This window comes from Alosa pseudoharengus, unplaced genomic scaffold (assembly GCF_046254945.1).
Source record: "Alosa pseudoharengus isolate Yale_2024_CS ecotype anadromous, Long Island Sound unplaced genomic scaffold, YU_APseudo_1.1 YU_APseudo_1.1_scf_4, whole genome shotgun sequence".
NCBI classification, from domain to species: Eukaryota; Metazoa; Chordata; class Actinopteri; order Clupeiformes; family Clupeidae; genus Alosa; species Alosa pseudoharengus.
Genome location: NW_027468774.1, coordinates 43,644,024 through 43,658,788, shown reverse-complemented (window position 1 = coordinate 43,658,788; position 14,765 = coordinate 43,644,024). Strand labels below are relative to the sequence as shown.

Here is a 14,765-nt window from a genome sequence, read left to right as displayed (position 1 = left end):
TCCAATCTATGGGCGACTGGTTGCTCCTCTATATCAGATTCTTCCTCTGATTCAGGCTCAAACATGCTGTTCAACACCTATGTCTCCATAGTATTTCCACCTTGGCTGTTTCAGTGAGTGCTGTTGGCCATGTCTGCGTCTTTGCTCCGGAGCTTCGCTCGTTGTAAACCAACCAATCAGCACACAGTTCATCTAAATATTCATGAGCATACCATAAAAGGAGGAAAACCTCTCGTTTCATTCTAGGGCTTTTAACCAGGCTTGCATTAGGGCGCATAGAACCGCACATATGCCATTTTCAGCCCAACCAATGTTACACACCCTATTCAGAGACCTTAGGACCAGCACAAAATACCCTATATCATCATTCTATCACCCCTTTAAGGCACAGCAAAATACAAACAGTGACATCATGACCTTTTGAATCAGATCATAGTAATCAGCCCAGCCTCAAAACGCTACCGGCCGACCGGGAATTCTCCCGATTCTCCGGATTACCATTCCATTACTGCCACTGGTGTTTTAAAATGGAGCAATAAACAGCTAACTAAGGATGTTATTGGAGAACGGTGCTGAGGGGCTCAAGGAATGCTATGGCATGAGACATGGGTATGGGACTTATCTAGGGAGATGATACAAGGTCAAGGTCATTCACTGTAAAAGCAATTTACTACATTATTCAAATGCTTTTCTATCCCAGTCCAGTAAATGAAGGCCAGGACTCGCAATCTAAACTGCATGTTCAACACTATATATATATGCAAAAGATCTCATTGGATAAATAGTGGTCATAACAGATGTAAACAGTGCCTTGTTTCCTGCCTCGGTAATTAGATTCTCTAATGAGGTATAGGTCATTACAGAGAGAATACAGAAGCCATGCAGAACATATACGTAGTCAGCTCAGCTACTGTGGGCCCTCCCGCGGTTATTCTTTCAAAGTCCATTCACGGTTCATTTACAATCTAACAAACAATGAGGCCAACCTGTTTTTGCCTGTAAGGCTCTGTGGCTTAGCGGCAGCGTTAAAGATTGCTTAGGCTATGTGTTATTCACAATAATCGTTTGTACTCATGTAATGAAATGGTCTTCCCATTAGATCCATGGTCAAAAATGGCCTGATTAGCTTTAATTGCAAAAATGCTGATCCACCACTCTTGCCACAGCCTGAGAACAACTCCTGGCCTTGTGTGAACTGCAGGGGTTTTTGTTTGTGTTGCAGGAGGGAATACACACACAATGAAATATGATCCAATTAGGTATGTGGAAACAAAAGGGGGCGGGGGGAGTAGTCAACAACCCAGAATGACCCAGAATTCCTCAGTCTGACCCAGAACGACCCCAAAAGACCCAGAACAACATAATACATTCATATACAGTAGCTCTTTGAATTTTCATTTTTTTTTCATTTATTTATTTAAAGGACAGTGCACATTGATCAACATTTCTGTAAATGTGCCAGTGTTAGCCAGCAGGCTAATTTTCAACTGTAGTCCATTGGCAAGATGTTATACTAGGCACATGGTGGCTAAAAAAAACATATTAAATCACATAGCAATTTACTTACAGCAATAGAACATAATGCCATAATACTAGCTCCAGTAAAACATTTAAAACATAAGACATATAACCATACAGCCATACAACCCTTAAGGGATCAATAAAGTAACCACCTATCCATCTATCTATCATACATACACCATGGGTTACAGGACAGCTAAACTATAGAGGCAGACCAACATTAATATATTATGAGAAGTGCTCACATTTTTGTATGCTCAAAAGCCAGTCCTTAAGATGGTGTGTGAATGTATGGTGAGAGGTGGAGTTTCTAATGTCCACTGGCAATTGATTCCATAGTTTAGAGGCTCTCACAGAAAAACATAATTGGCCAAAGGAACTGGACCTAAGAGGGACTACACAGTCCCCTCTTAAGGCAGACCTTGTGGTTCTGCTGCTAGATGACTTTTGCTGTATAAAAGTGCTGAGTGGAGGGGGAGCCTTCCCATTAATGATCTTAAAAATTAGGCATGCATCACTGTGTTTTAAAATATTTTCCCAACTGAGTAGGTTATATTTGTTAAGAATGTTACAGTGGTGGTAAAGTTTGTTTTTTTTGTCCAAGACTTTAAGTGCTTGTTTGTGGAGAGATAAAATAGGCCTTAATGTTGTGCTACATACCTGGGTCCAGCTTGTCATACAATATGTTAGGTGAGGAATTATCATAGTATTCATGTATAGCTTTGCTACAGGTGTTGTCAAACAGTTCCTTATATACCTAAAGTTCGCTAGGTTATATTTGGTTATTTGCACTACCTTTCTCACTTGATGTTTAAATGATAGGGTAGAGTCAAGAATAATGCCCAGATATTTAAACTGTGTAACTGTTTGAATGACCTCCCCAGACACACAGACATTGGGTTCACAGTGAGATACAGTGTTGCTTTTGCTAAAAAACATACAGACTGTCTTCTTAACATTGAGATACAACTGAGAGCAAGTAAGCCATTTACGTACATGTACCATTGTATCGCTGAGCTTGGCAGCAGCTTGGGCTTTAGTTTTTGCATGAACATATATGACTGTATCATCAGCATACATCTGTACCTCACATCCAGTGCACACTGATGGCAGGTCATTTATGTAGATGCTGAACAAAATAGGGCCCAGGACAGATCCCTGGGGTACACCAAGTTCGTTCCTCAGGGGTGGTGATGTCTCACCACTAACTCTCACACACTGAACTCTCTTTGACAGGTAAGATCTCATCCAGTCAGTAACACTGGATGAGAAATTAAAATAAGACATCTTGTGGATAAGTATTTCATGGTTGACTGTGTCAAAAGCTTTTTTCAAGTCTAAGAAAATTGCTCCAACTACACCTCCTTTGTCCAATTTTGATTTAATGTTTTCCACAAAGAAACAATTAGCTGTCTCTGTGGAGTGATTGGCTCTAAAGCCAAATTGCATGGGGTGCAGTTTAAAAGGACTACTGTTAAAATGCTCAGTCATTTGCTCAGCCACACATTTTTCAGCGATCTTAGACATGATGGGTAAAATACTAATTGGCCTATAGTTATTCATATCAGTTGTATCTCCTGATTTATACACTGGCACAACAATGGCTGACTTCCAGTCGTTTGGGAATTTTCCCTCTTTAAAAGAGGTGTTTATGATTTTAGTAACAGGCCCTGTGAAGGAGGCAGCATGTTTCTTTAAAAACATGGAATCCAATCCAAATATGTCTTTTGATTTGGAGTTCTTAATAGAAGTAATTATAGACTTAACCTTGGGTTCAGAAATTTCAGTCAGAGTAAAGACTGGCTGTGATACATCAATTGGTAAGAAGTGTAGTGGACCACTTATAGGACTATGCACAGTCAATCTCACAGAATTGACAAAATGGCTATTAAGAATAGTCACTATTTCAGCTGGTTCCTTATGGATCTCCAGCTGCTTTGTTGCTTTATTATGACCTTTCCCTGTTAGTTTATGCAAACAGTCCCAGACTTGTTTATGATTACCCTTAGCGTCCCGTATGAGGTCAACAAAGAAGTTCGATTTAGCTGCCCTAATTACCTTTATTACTCTATTTCTCAATGACACAAATATATGCCTGTCAGTCAGTGAGTTGGACTTGAGAGAGTGCTTTAAAGCATTATCTCTCTCCTTCATTAATCTCCTTATGTCACTAGAGATCCAAGGGAGGGTATATCTACTATTTCCTTTAGATATGCTTTTCTTAAGGAATCGCTTTGTTATATTTTGGATTGTGGACATAAGGACATTTGTGTCATTATCCACATCTACACAAGTTATGATTTGGTCCCAGTTAATATTTTTGATTTCCCTGTCAAATTCATCAACATCACACTTGGGTATTCTTAACTGACTAGATTTGGTGTTAGGTTTTAAATGAAAGCGGGATTTAGTGAGCTTTCTGGCTATAAGAGTGAGGTTATGGTCAGACAGACCAGTGACCATATTAAAGGATTTTGTCACCCTTTCAGGTTTGTTGGTGAATATCAAGTCAATTTGAGTTTTTGAGGATGAGGTTATTCTAGTGGGCCCTTTGATTAGTTGTGTGAAATCAAATTTATTTGAGACCCGTTGCAGTGCTTTACTGGTGCCTTTGTCCTCCCAATTAACATTGAAGTCACCCATTACTAGTATTTCCTGCCCTGAGCTGCATTCCTTTAGAACAGTTTCTAATTTGTTAAAGAAAATAGCTTTTGCAGATGGAGGTCTATACACTCCAATAAGAGAAAAGGACATTTGTGGTGAAAGGCTAATGTTAAGGCAAATATGCTCAAGCTCATTCTCAGCTGAGCATTGAACCTCTTTACATGATATATGGTCTTTGATGAATACCCAAAGCGCTTTACAATGAAGGGGATAAACGTCACCGCAACAACCACCAGTGAACAGCCCCAAAACGCCCAGTTCACGCCATAAACCCATTAGGGAGAAGACAACATGTATGAGAAGTGTGATTACATGTATGACTACAGCATATGAAGGTCTTGTAGCTTGCACCCAAAAATGTTATACACCGTTTGAAAGCTTTGACTCTTGTGAATCTAAAAATGACAACTTTTTTCATGTACAATCTGTATAGTGCTTTACATTCTCAGATTAATCTTATTATGTCTCAATTAAATTTGATCCAAAATGCCCCCCTCCCCCTCCTCCGCTTTTGGTGCTACCCTGACCTCTGGCTGCAGTGTAGCTGCAGCACAATAAGTAGATGCAACATATTGGGTACTGAAATATTCACAAGAATCCATAGAAATTGAATCTTCATGTTGTATTATCCAATATTAGTTGTACAGATGTATAGTCTATCTTATACACACTCATTGAACCAACAAAGTAAATGCAAAAATAGAGACTAGGATTATGCTTCTACACAAAGGGGTTCATGTGCAGTAAGCATTTGATTGTCAGTATGCATTTTGGATAACCAAAAGTCCTATGGGGAGTTTCCACAGGGCATTTTACAAAACGCATGAACATATCTTGGCAAATAATGGTCTAAAGTAAGTGGTTTTCATTCTATATTGATCTACTTTTGCACACAGCTTCACAATACCTGATGCTAGGGCTCAGTTGTGTTTCTAAGTCATCTCAAGTGACCTAGAGGGCTGAAATGGTGGTCAGTTCAGAGATGCTTGTTATCCGGCAGAATGAGAAAATAATATTCTAGCCTCTGTAACTCTGTGTCAGTACATCACAGAGTTTGTCTGATTGTTTTCCAAGAAACTACAGTGTCTAAGCTTTCCAAAGAGGTCAAGCATTTGATTATAAGCCAAAGTATGTAGGAGCAATGATCTCCTAAGTAGATTATGTACAATGTCGGGCAAAATACTCAAAATAGGGCGTATGCATAAGAATTTAAAATACTGGATATGAGTGTCAATGACCTTTGCGATGGCTGTTCTACACTGTAAAAAAGGGAAAGTCAGGGCTGTCCAATTTGTCAGTGTCACACAACCTTATTGAGTAGTCATTCCAATTGAGCATTTATTTTTTCTTATTGAATCACATATGCATATGCACTGTAAAAAAAGAGGGGTTGTCACAGTTTCTGAGCCCCAAATTATGTTCCTCTTTAAAACACAATGCTGTTACGCTGAACTAATACTTTGCCACAGCAACAAATTTATCCAACATCATCCATGTAAGATCAATGTGACGCATCTAACTTCTGAACCAGGGAGGCAAGTGATCACATGGATCCATAGAAATGCATGGGGTTAGTTTATCACACCCCTTCCGCGGCAAAACGTCGACATACATTGAGCCAATCATGTGCTGTGTTGTGAATACATTGAGCCAATAATGTGGTATGTTGTGAAGACATCGTGCCAATCATGTGTTGTGATCTCGCTGCTAGAGCAAGATTGGTGTCGTGAAGCCTTGCACACACGCATTTCTGCCGAAATAGATGCCCGATAAGTGCCCAAAAAGTGTAGGGACTCGCCTAAAAGGACTTTGGTATCACCACTTCATTGTCTTCACATAAGCCTTTGCAAGAACAACTGAGATAATCAAGCAGCTAGTTATGCCTACAGATTAGAAGAAGCTAGATTAGAGTCATTCTAGATTAGAGTGTAGTGATTCTAGATTAGAGTTCTCTAATTCAGTAATCAGGGGAAAGTGAATGGGAGACATGAGCTGTGAGGGACTGATTGATGAGTGTGGCTGAGGGATTTGTCGTGTTTGAAGGTGAGTGAGTGGGTGTGGCTTCTGGGGAACCCGGCATGGTTGTGACCAGGCGCGCCTGCAGGTGTACGTCCGTACGCACTGTGCGTACCATCACTCAACAACGAGAGAAAATGTACCTTGTGTGTGTGTATATTCACACCATATTGGCCTACCATACCTTTCCAACTATGCACAGTATCCCATTAGTTGCATGCCATCAGGCTATTTACAATTTTCTATTAAGTAAAGTTAGTGAACACTTATCAAAATTAACGCGCACACATGTTTGAGCAGGAAACGCAGGCACGCATAGGCTACTTGTTTTCTTTTACTCTGCTTTCTATATGGTTATCAGCACACAATGTTGAGCTAATTCACTAACTCAATACTCATCATGGATATCACAAGTTTAAACAACGAAAACAGAAAGGATGGAGGCAGCAAAGCTAGAGGAGCTATTCAAGATGGGCAAGAACAAGGTTGGCTAAGCAATTAGTGTGCTTGTCAGAACGACTGCATTACAGCTGTTTAAAGCCAGACGTTACAGTAGCTATAACACAACTAAAGGTAGCTTTAGCCTGTATAGGGATGTATAAAGTTGCCCAAATGAATAGGTAATTGTAGACGTTGTTGCATTATTGCATGTGGATGTTGTTATGCTATGTATGCACGATAGAAAATAGGTTTTTTTGCCATGCATCTCCCCAGTAAGATGCCAACATGATGCCCATACCCAAATCCACAGGCCGGATTCACAGACATTTTATTAAGATAAATCTTAAGTAGATTCCTAAGAAAAAAAATAAGAAGTTCCTAATATTTTCGTATTTCTTAGGAACTTCTTTGTTTTCCCACTTAAGAACTTCTTAGATACGAATGGCCTGCATCATTCAACAGTGCCCATACCCAAATCCACCACTGGACCTGAAATCCTGTCATGAATGACAGATAACACAGTACTATTGGGTAGGTCTGAATATGTGTCATCCACACTGATATTCTCCTCTCAGGACTGGTGAAAGGCATCCTTTACAATGCATTCCCTCTATAGTACATCAGAGTTATGTTCATACTTTGATGCGAATAAAAAAAAACCCTGGATGTTGTTTTGTACAGGGAAATAATTAAGCACGCTTCTGTCTTCCAGTGTATCCAGACACCAGAGCTGGCACGCAGACTTGGCTACGTTGGCGATCGCTCATGACGAGCGCTCACCGCATTCTCACTGTTTGTCTGTAATCCATCAGCCTCCAGCCTAATAAGAAGGAATGGCAACTGAATCCATGCCTGTGTGAGCTGCCTATTGTGTCTGAGAGGGGGGGGGGGGGGGGTTTGGATGTTGTGATGCAGCGTGCTTTTTCACAGTGGTGTGCGCTAATTGCACACATTATCTACCTCTGAGCAGTGCACTGAAGCCCACTGTATAGGCACTGACAACTGAAAGATTTAAAGGCAGGGAGTACACACACACACACACGCACACCACTGCACCATGTTTCAGCATACTTTTACATGTGGATGAAATGTTTGTGCATTTGGGGGGGGGGGGTCAAGGCACCCAGCAGGAGCATTTCTACATGACTGATGTTTCTGGTATGACTCGATTTGGGGCCAGTGTGCTGGTTGTTTGACAAAAGCTCGTCACAGAAGGACGTTAAAAGAGAGATGGTCTTTGGAGATGGAGGGCAACAGCACTGCAGCAGCATAAATCAGTTTACAAGACACATGTCTGTCTGCAACCTCTAAATAAGAATAACACATGGTCCATGCAACTGTATATGAAACACACTTTTTATCGTCTTGCCAAGTCACAGGTGTGCCCTCTCGGCTTGTTAACCCCCAAATATGCAGAGAGCAAAAGGACGAATGAAATGTGTGTGTGTGCATGAAAAAAAAAAAAAAAAAAACCCAAACAAATTGTGATGTCAGCTAGCACCTGACAGATCCCCGAGGTTTAGGCTTACTCTGTATGAGTCTTAGGCTACCTGGTTATCTTATGAAGCTTAAGACTACTGGGTCTCGTAGTAGGATCGCCCACCCCCCCACCCCCGGTCCGATGTTTATCAGGAAGAGCCCAGGGGTACTTCTGCTTTCGAAAGGGTTGGCCATTTTTTGTAGTTTTATATTTTGGAAAAGTGTGTATATCCCAGGCTTGTTTCTAAAAATAAACAAAATATAAATATATGTAGGTGTACCTGGTTGGGTGGACTGTACTGTATATACAGGTGTATGTAACACATGGGGGGGGGGACTCTAGCTTAGTCTTCCTCTTCAGTTGAATCATCACCAGGACCTCCCACCATGGCTCCCTCTCCCTGCCTTTCCTCCCCTGACTCAAGCACAGGGACACAGCAAAGCAAGCAAATTGGATTTAGCAAAGCACGTAGCAGAGTCACGTCTTCAATGAAATAGCGATTGCACTCTAGTGTGCCCTGTATTTCAGAGAGTATTTTGGATAACTTAACTGCATTATAAGGAGTCTGATGAGCTGTTTGGTGTTTCATGCCCCCAAAGTCATCTTCAAGGCAGCGCTGCATGGAAGGCACTAAGTTAAGGCAAGGGTTAGGGTTAAGGTTAGGGGCCTTGAAGTCGACATTCGCAGCGCTGCCTTGAAGTCGACGGTGGGCTTAAAACACCATGGAGCGCCTGATGAACAAGAGAACGCAGCGTATTGTATTTCAGAAGTGCCAATTCTGAGAGGATCTTCTCCTCCCACTCTATTCTGCTGGGCTCGTTGTTAATGGGCCTGCTGACAGCTCCTTTCCTTCCTCCTGACACTGATGAAGCCGTTTCCTTACTCTGCATACAAAAGTCCTTAAGTGCCTGGCAAAAAAAACTGCCTCTGTATTTTCATCTCAACCCCTCTAAGCTACAGTATATCAGGCATTTGAGGTAATGCAATAAAATGAGTCTTTCTCTCTCTCTTTCTTTCTTTCTCTCCCCCTCTCTCCCCTCTTTGTGTGTGTGTGTGTGTGTGTTTCAATGTATTAACTAAACTATCATCCTGCCAAAAACTATCCATCAGTCCAATCTTACTGAAGATCTTTGATATGCTACTTGTAGGGTTTGCGTATTGTAGGCCTAAATGTAAATGTATTTAGCAGACATTTAAACTATCATTGTATGTGTCTGTGAGTATTAGACTGCATATGTAAAATAATAAACAGCTCTTGCTACAAATAAAGAATCAATGTGTTGAATATAAAAGTTTGTATTTTTATAGAAACTGTAGTACTTTCATGCTGGATTATAGCGTTTACTTTGCATTACACGGTTCACAGAGCTCTTTCCATCCATGCAGTTGAAAGGACATGGGCATAAAATTTGGGGGGATGGGGGGGGGGTTAACAGGCCAATGCCCATACCTCCATAATAATCATCATGATGACGAAACTATTATAGAGCATGATGAAGGGGGGGGGGGGGGGGGGCTTAAATCCCTTAATGTTCAACTCAAAGCCCAGATGTCTCCAGAGCCTCCTCAGGCAGAAGCAAATGTCTTTTTTTCGGCTGTGGCTTTTGTAACATCAGAGGAGCCCTGCTCAGGCCACTTCTGTCCATAGTCATTTGGGAGCTAACGAGATGAACAGTTAAAGCAGGGTGCAGTGTGCTGTGTCGTGTGATGCTGTGCTGTGTCTCTCTCTCTCTGTGTGTATGTGTGTGTGTGTGTGTGAATGTGTGTGTGTCATATTTGAGCATGAGCAATATATAGAGCAGACCCACATTGTTTTTTCATATGTTGGATGCATCACATTTCTTGATGTTGACACACACACACACACACACACACACACACATACATACACACACACACACACACACATACATACACACACACACACACACACACACACATACATACACACACACACACACACACACACACACATACGCACGCACACACACACACACACACACACACACACTTTGGGGGACCGGCGTATTTACCCTTATTGGTCTCCAGTTTGTCGGCAGGGCTGGGTGTGAAGATGACTGTTTTTTTTTTTTTTTTTTTTAAAGTGCACTCAGAGAATGGACAGCTTCGGATCGCGAGGACTAAGAAATATCTATATGGCTCTGGTTGAATTCAATGAACTGCAGATATTCTTTAGAACGTTCATTTTCCAACATTCCTGTCATACCAGTGTGACGGTGCACCTTTAAGGGTTTTAGATAGCCATAAAGTGGTTGTTATGAAGTGGCCTACAGTATAGGCTACAGCTCTATTCTGCAGCGCTGTCACCACCATGAAAACAAATGCCTATCACTGTGGTCTCAGCTCATGAACAAGGCATAGACAAAACATATGGAAATAAGAATGAACACCCCTGTTAAAGCCTATAATAATGACTGACATGCTTCATAATCAGTCATCATAAGTCGGTGTGCCTTGGCGTTTTTTGCTTTGACCTCTGATGTGCCTTAGCCCCAAAAAGGTTGGGAACCTCTGCAATACACAATCCTGTTCATTCAACCACTCACCACAGAGAGATGATACCTGAAAACTGAACTCCATGCACATTAGATTAAATAACAGCTATTACAGTACATAAAAGTGATTACTGATAACATTAAATTTACCCTACTCTGGCTTGTAGTTCAGACTTACAGCAGAACTTGATTGACAGGTCTCTGTGATCTGCGTAACTGATCCATTTACACAAATGAAACAGCGGCATCTTGGGTACTGCTGTTGGCTTTTAGCTTTGGGCCTGGTGCTTGCTGTGCTTGAACTTGGTCCATGTTTATCCTCTTGATTCAAATCTGTTCTCGTGAACAGACAGTGGAACTAACATGGAGTCTATTTTGGTTTTTCCCTAGCAATGTTTGACTCCAAGTGCCACTATTTCAAACTTTATGATCAATGGCCTAAGGAGAAAACTTTGAGATTTGGCATTTGGTCAGAAGGTGGAGTTCAAAACAACCAAGTCTGCCTGCTGTTTCTCATTTATCACCTAAAAGTGCTGCTCTGCTAACAGTGGCGTCCAGTTTGACTAGAGACACTTCATCACATTTTTTGTTTGTGCGAATCCATTTGTCAGTGTGGACATGAGGTGGAGGCCAAACAGATGGACATACTGGACAGACAAAAATGTGGTGGTCCAGACCTGACTGGACAAGCATGAAGAATCAGAAGCATATGGTTCCCTACAAAAAATGGTGTGACACATCTTGACGTGGCTTTAAATGCAACTAAGCACTAAGAATCGGCGACGTTTTACCTCTGTGAGAGTAACAGAGACAGCAGGGAGTGTTGCTTAGGTAAGAGTTGTAGGGAATACGTTGGGTGACTTCTCTTCAGAGTAAAAAACACTATCTAAACGGGCTCATCGAAGAAGACCTTGTATAAGATAGTACTTAGTCAGACAACAATGACAAACTATGGTGGTGACCGCTGAAAGCACTAAGCCACTTAGTCTGCTTATCTGCAGTGGTCTGGCCATTGAACCTCTCTGAAGGGCAAACTTCAAAAGTGAAAGGGAGAGTTTAATGGATTTTAGGGGAAAAGCTCAAACAACTTTTGAAGTTTTATTGAACCAAGGTCAACTGATGTTTGACAAAGCTGCATACAGCTTTAAGTCTAAAATATTATTTACGACGGCACAAAAGAACAATAACAAGACAAATAATAATTAAAAAAAAAATGGTTGATCAGTTCTGTCTTTGTGATGTTCCTTCTTAACTTATCTAAACTTGCAGGTCATCCAGCTCATTTACCTCAAAATGTTGCTGTATGGTACCACACGTGAGGTGCACCCAGTCGCCCGTGATCGTCAGCGATGCATGCCCACTAGATTTATTTCAGCTTGGCATTTCACTGGACCGAGGCACACGCACAATGTTTCATATGCTGTGTCTGTGGGCAAGTGTGGTGCACCCTGCCTGTGCCCAAGTCCCCACATGCCTATGGTCAGACGAGACCTGCTCACAGATGTCATTACTGTGCCAGTCTATGTCACAACAGCCCCCACCCATGAAACCACAAGCACATGTCAGATTGGGGTCGAACCAGAGAGAAGGAGGGAGAGAGAGAGAGAGTGTGTGTTGGAGAACTGTTTTTATTTGGACAACAACAGGGCCGTGGGCCTATCTAAGACAGAGGTTAAAGAGTGTAAGGGATTACGGGGGCATGACCTTAATATGAAGGGTTGAAGGGTTTCTTTATCGTTGTATCAATATCAAGTGCACTAAAGTGAGTGACACATGTGCATGCATTGTAATATGTACAAGACTGCCTGGAATTGATGATCATAGCCAACATGGCTGCTATGCAAATATTTTCCCCGCGGTAGGGGAAGGGGCACAATTGATTTGTTTGGGTACATAGACTCCTGTAGTGAATTACCCACTCAGGCTACACACATATAATTGCAGTGTTAGTCAGTCTGTATCCAGTCTACCTCATGAAGTGGTGATTTGGCACTACAGTGACTAACACTCAAGGTCCGTTGTTGCTGGAGCAGTGTTCTGTGTGGTGCTTTGTTATCCTCAGATCAGACCTCTTCAAGCCAATCTTTCACATCATGTTTATACCTGCAACCTAATTAAAGCACTCTCAATGATGGTATTCATGGTAGACCTCCCATGCAGGCTAAACCAACCCCAGGCTAGCACAGAGATTCAGACCCAAAGCATCTTGTAAGATGTCCGGGTCTGGAATAATTCTTGGAGAAATGGATCAAGTTTTATGAGCGCAGGGACTAGTACACGTTCAGAATCAGTGTCTGAATCCCAACGGTGAGTCACAAGAGGTGAATGTAAAATCAACAACGGTAACAAAAAAGCCAATCACAGTGCCCACCGTGGGCTGTAATAAACTTTATGTTGCCTCTGGTAGTATTGAATTGATTTCCGTTTTATTCATAGATTATATATTTGGACTGATTATTTGAAATAAGGAAGAAACTGTATATCCCATTTATCAGCAAAGATAACGGCATATGAACAACAACATAAAAAGTATTTTGCATGCGCCTACTGCACAACAGCAAACATTCCCGTCTGATAGTTGTTCAATCCCAATGTTGACGTCATGTACCCAAACAGACATTTCCCCTTTGCGCTCAGCGCGCACCACACCACAAGGCGCGTCCCACTGTCACAACTTATTCGTGCGCCTACTGCATGTCTGGTGCAGCAATTCTGGCCAGGAAGAAGACGCACATTTATTCATTTGTCCTTTAAATGTATTCTGTTCTTTCTATTTGGTATTGGATTACACGGTTTGAACTTCGAGGACACCATCAGCCACTCTCATGTCGTTCATCAGAAGATGAACGAAGTAGGGATTGAGGACTCAAGAACACCTTCAAGCCTTCCAAGGTATCGATCTTTGTCCGTTGCAAAAGTGTTTTTTAGTTGTATATTACGTTTGCTGTTTTTTCAAGGTTAATGTGCAGTTCAAATAATCATAAGTGTCTAAATAAGAACATTGCTATGTGGGCTACAGGGTAACGGAGTGAAGAGTTTTCTGTACTGAAATAAAATCGTGGATCTGACTCTGATAAATTGCATGTGTAGCGTAATTTGGTTCAGTTCAAATATGCAATCATCGCAAATAATCAAGGATAGGGTGCATAATCTATTAAAATGCATCCTGACATGGTCCTGAGCCTTGTGGGACTTTATTAAACTGTAAATGATCAGACTTACTCCAATAGAAAAAAAAATGTTGTTGAAATAGCCCTTTGCTACCCAAATCGAACTTAATGATATCACATGTTGTCTTTTAATTTAATAAAGTGCCCTGTCATGTTAGTTTTCATAATTTTGGCCAGTGCATTGGTAGAGTTAAGAGTTTTGTCTTATTTAATCTGAATTTTGTAAGTTTCTGAGTCTACTCCACACAGCAGCTTTGCGCCCTCGTCTTAATAATTTTGCTGTGTGAACAATGGTCAATTGTTAATGTATTTTAATTACTGCAGCAGGCTATATCAGTAAGCATGATATTCGTATCATTCTATGATAATGTCTGCGATACGAGGCATTTATATCCGAAAGACTCGCGCGGGTTCGCCGCGTATCGCGTAGCCTACATTGGTGAATTTGGCGTCCGCTTGCTCAGCAGTCTGAGGGCTGTGTATGGGGAAGCAAATGTAAATATGTGGACAATTCGTTTTACCGCGTAATATTCGTTAAACTAATTGTAATTCATGGATTATTCCACTGTTACGCCATTTGCCCGTCAACTTTCTTTTAACACTATTGTGAGTTATCACCTCGGGTTACAGTAGCCTATAAGCAATGATTCCTCAATAATTTGAAGACCCTCCTAATTCATTGAAAGGTTTTACGTGCTCAGAAAAAAACCTACGATGATTCGAGGAATGAAACAACAGGTGTGGCGAACCTCAGGCTTATGCACTTCATTTTATAGGCTATACCGACTTATTTGAACACTCTAAAGCACAAACATCCATATGGCACCGCGTCTATGTGATTATGGGAATTTCGCAGTCATTGGTGGAGGTGTCATTAACATAAACTGGACGGCCTTGTAGTTGCATTCCAGCAATATTCAAGGCAGTGCTGCCTTGAAGGCGTTAGGGTTAGGTATA

General features: G+C 41.3%; 1 protein-coding gene across 1 annotated transcript in view; it reads left to right on the top strand.

The window, feature by feature from the left end:
* The first annotated feature begins 13,329 nt into the window (after positions 1-13,329).
* gcgra (glucagon receptor a) overlaps positions 13,330-14,765 on the top strand; it is a 57,447-nt gene continuing 56,011 nt past the window's right edge. Inside the window, exon 1 of the mRNA XM_076266477.1 lies at positions 13,330-13,530. The gene's annotated coding sequence lies outside the window, so the exon portion shown is untranslated. The remainder of the gene's footprint in view (positions 13,531-14,765) is intronic.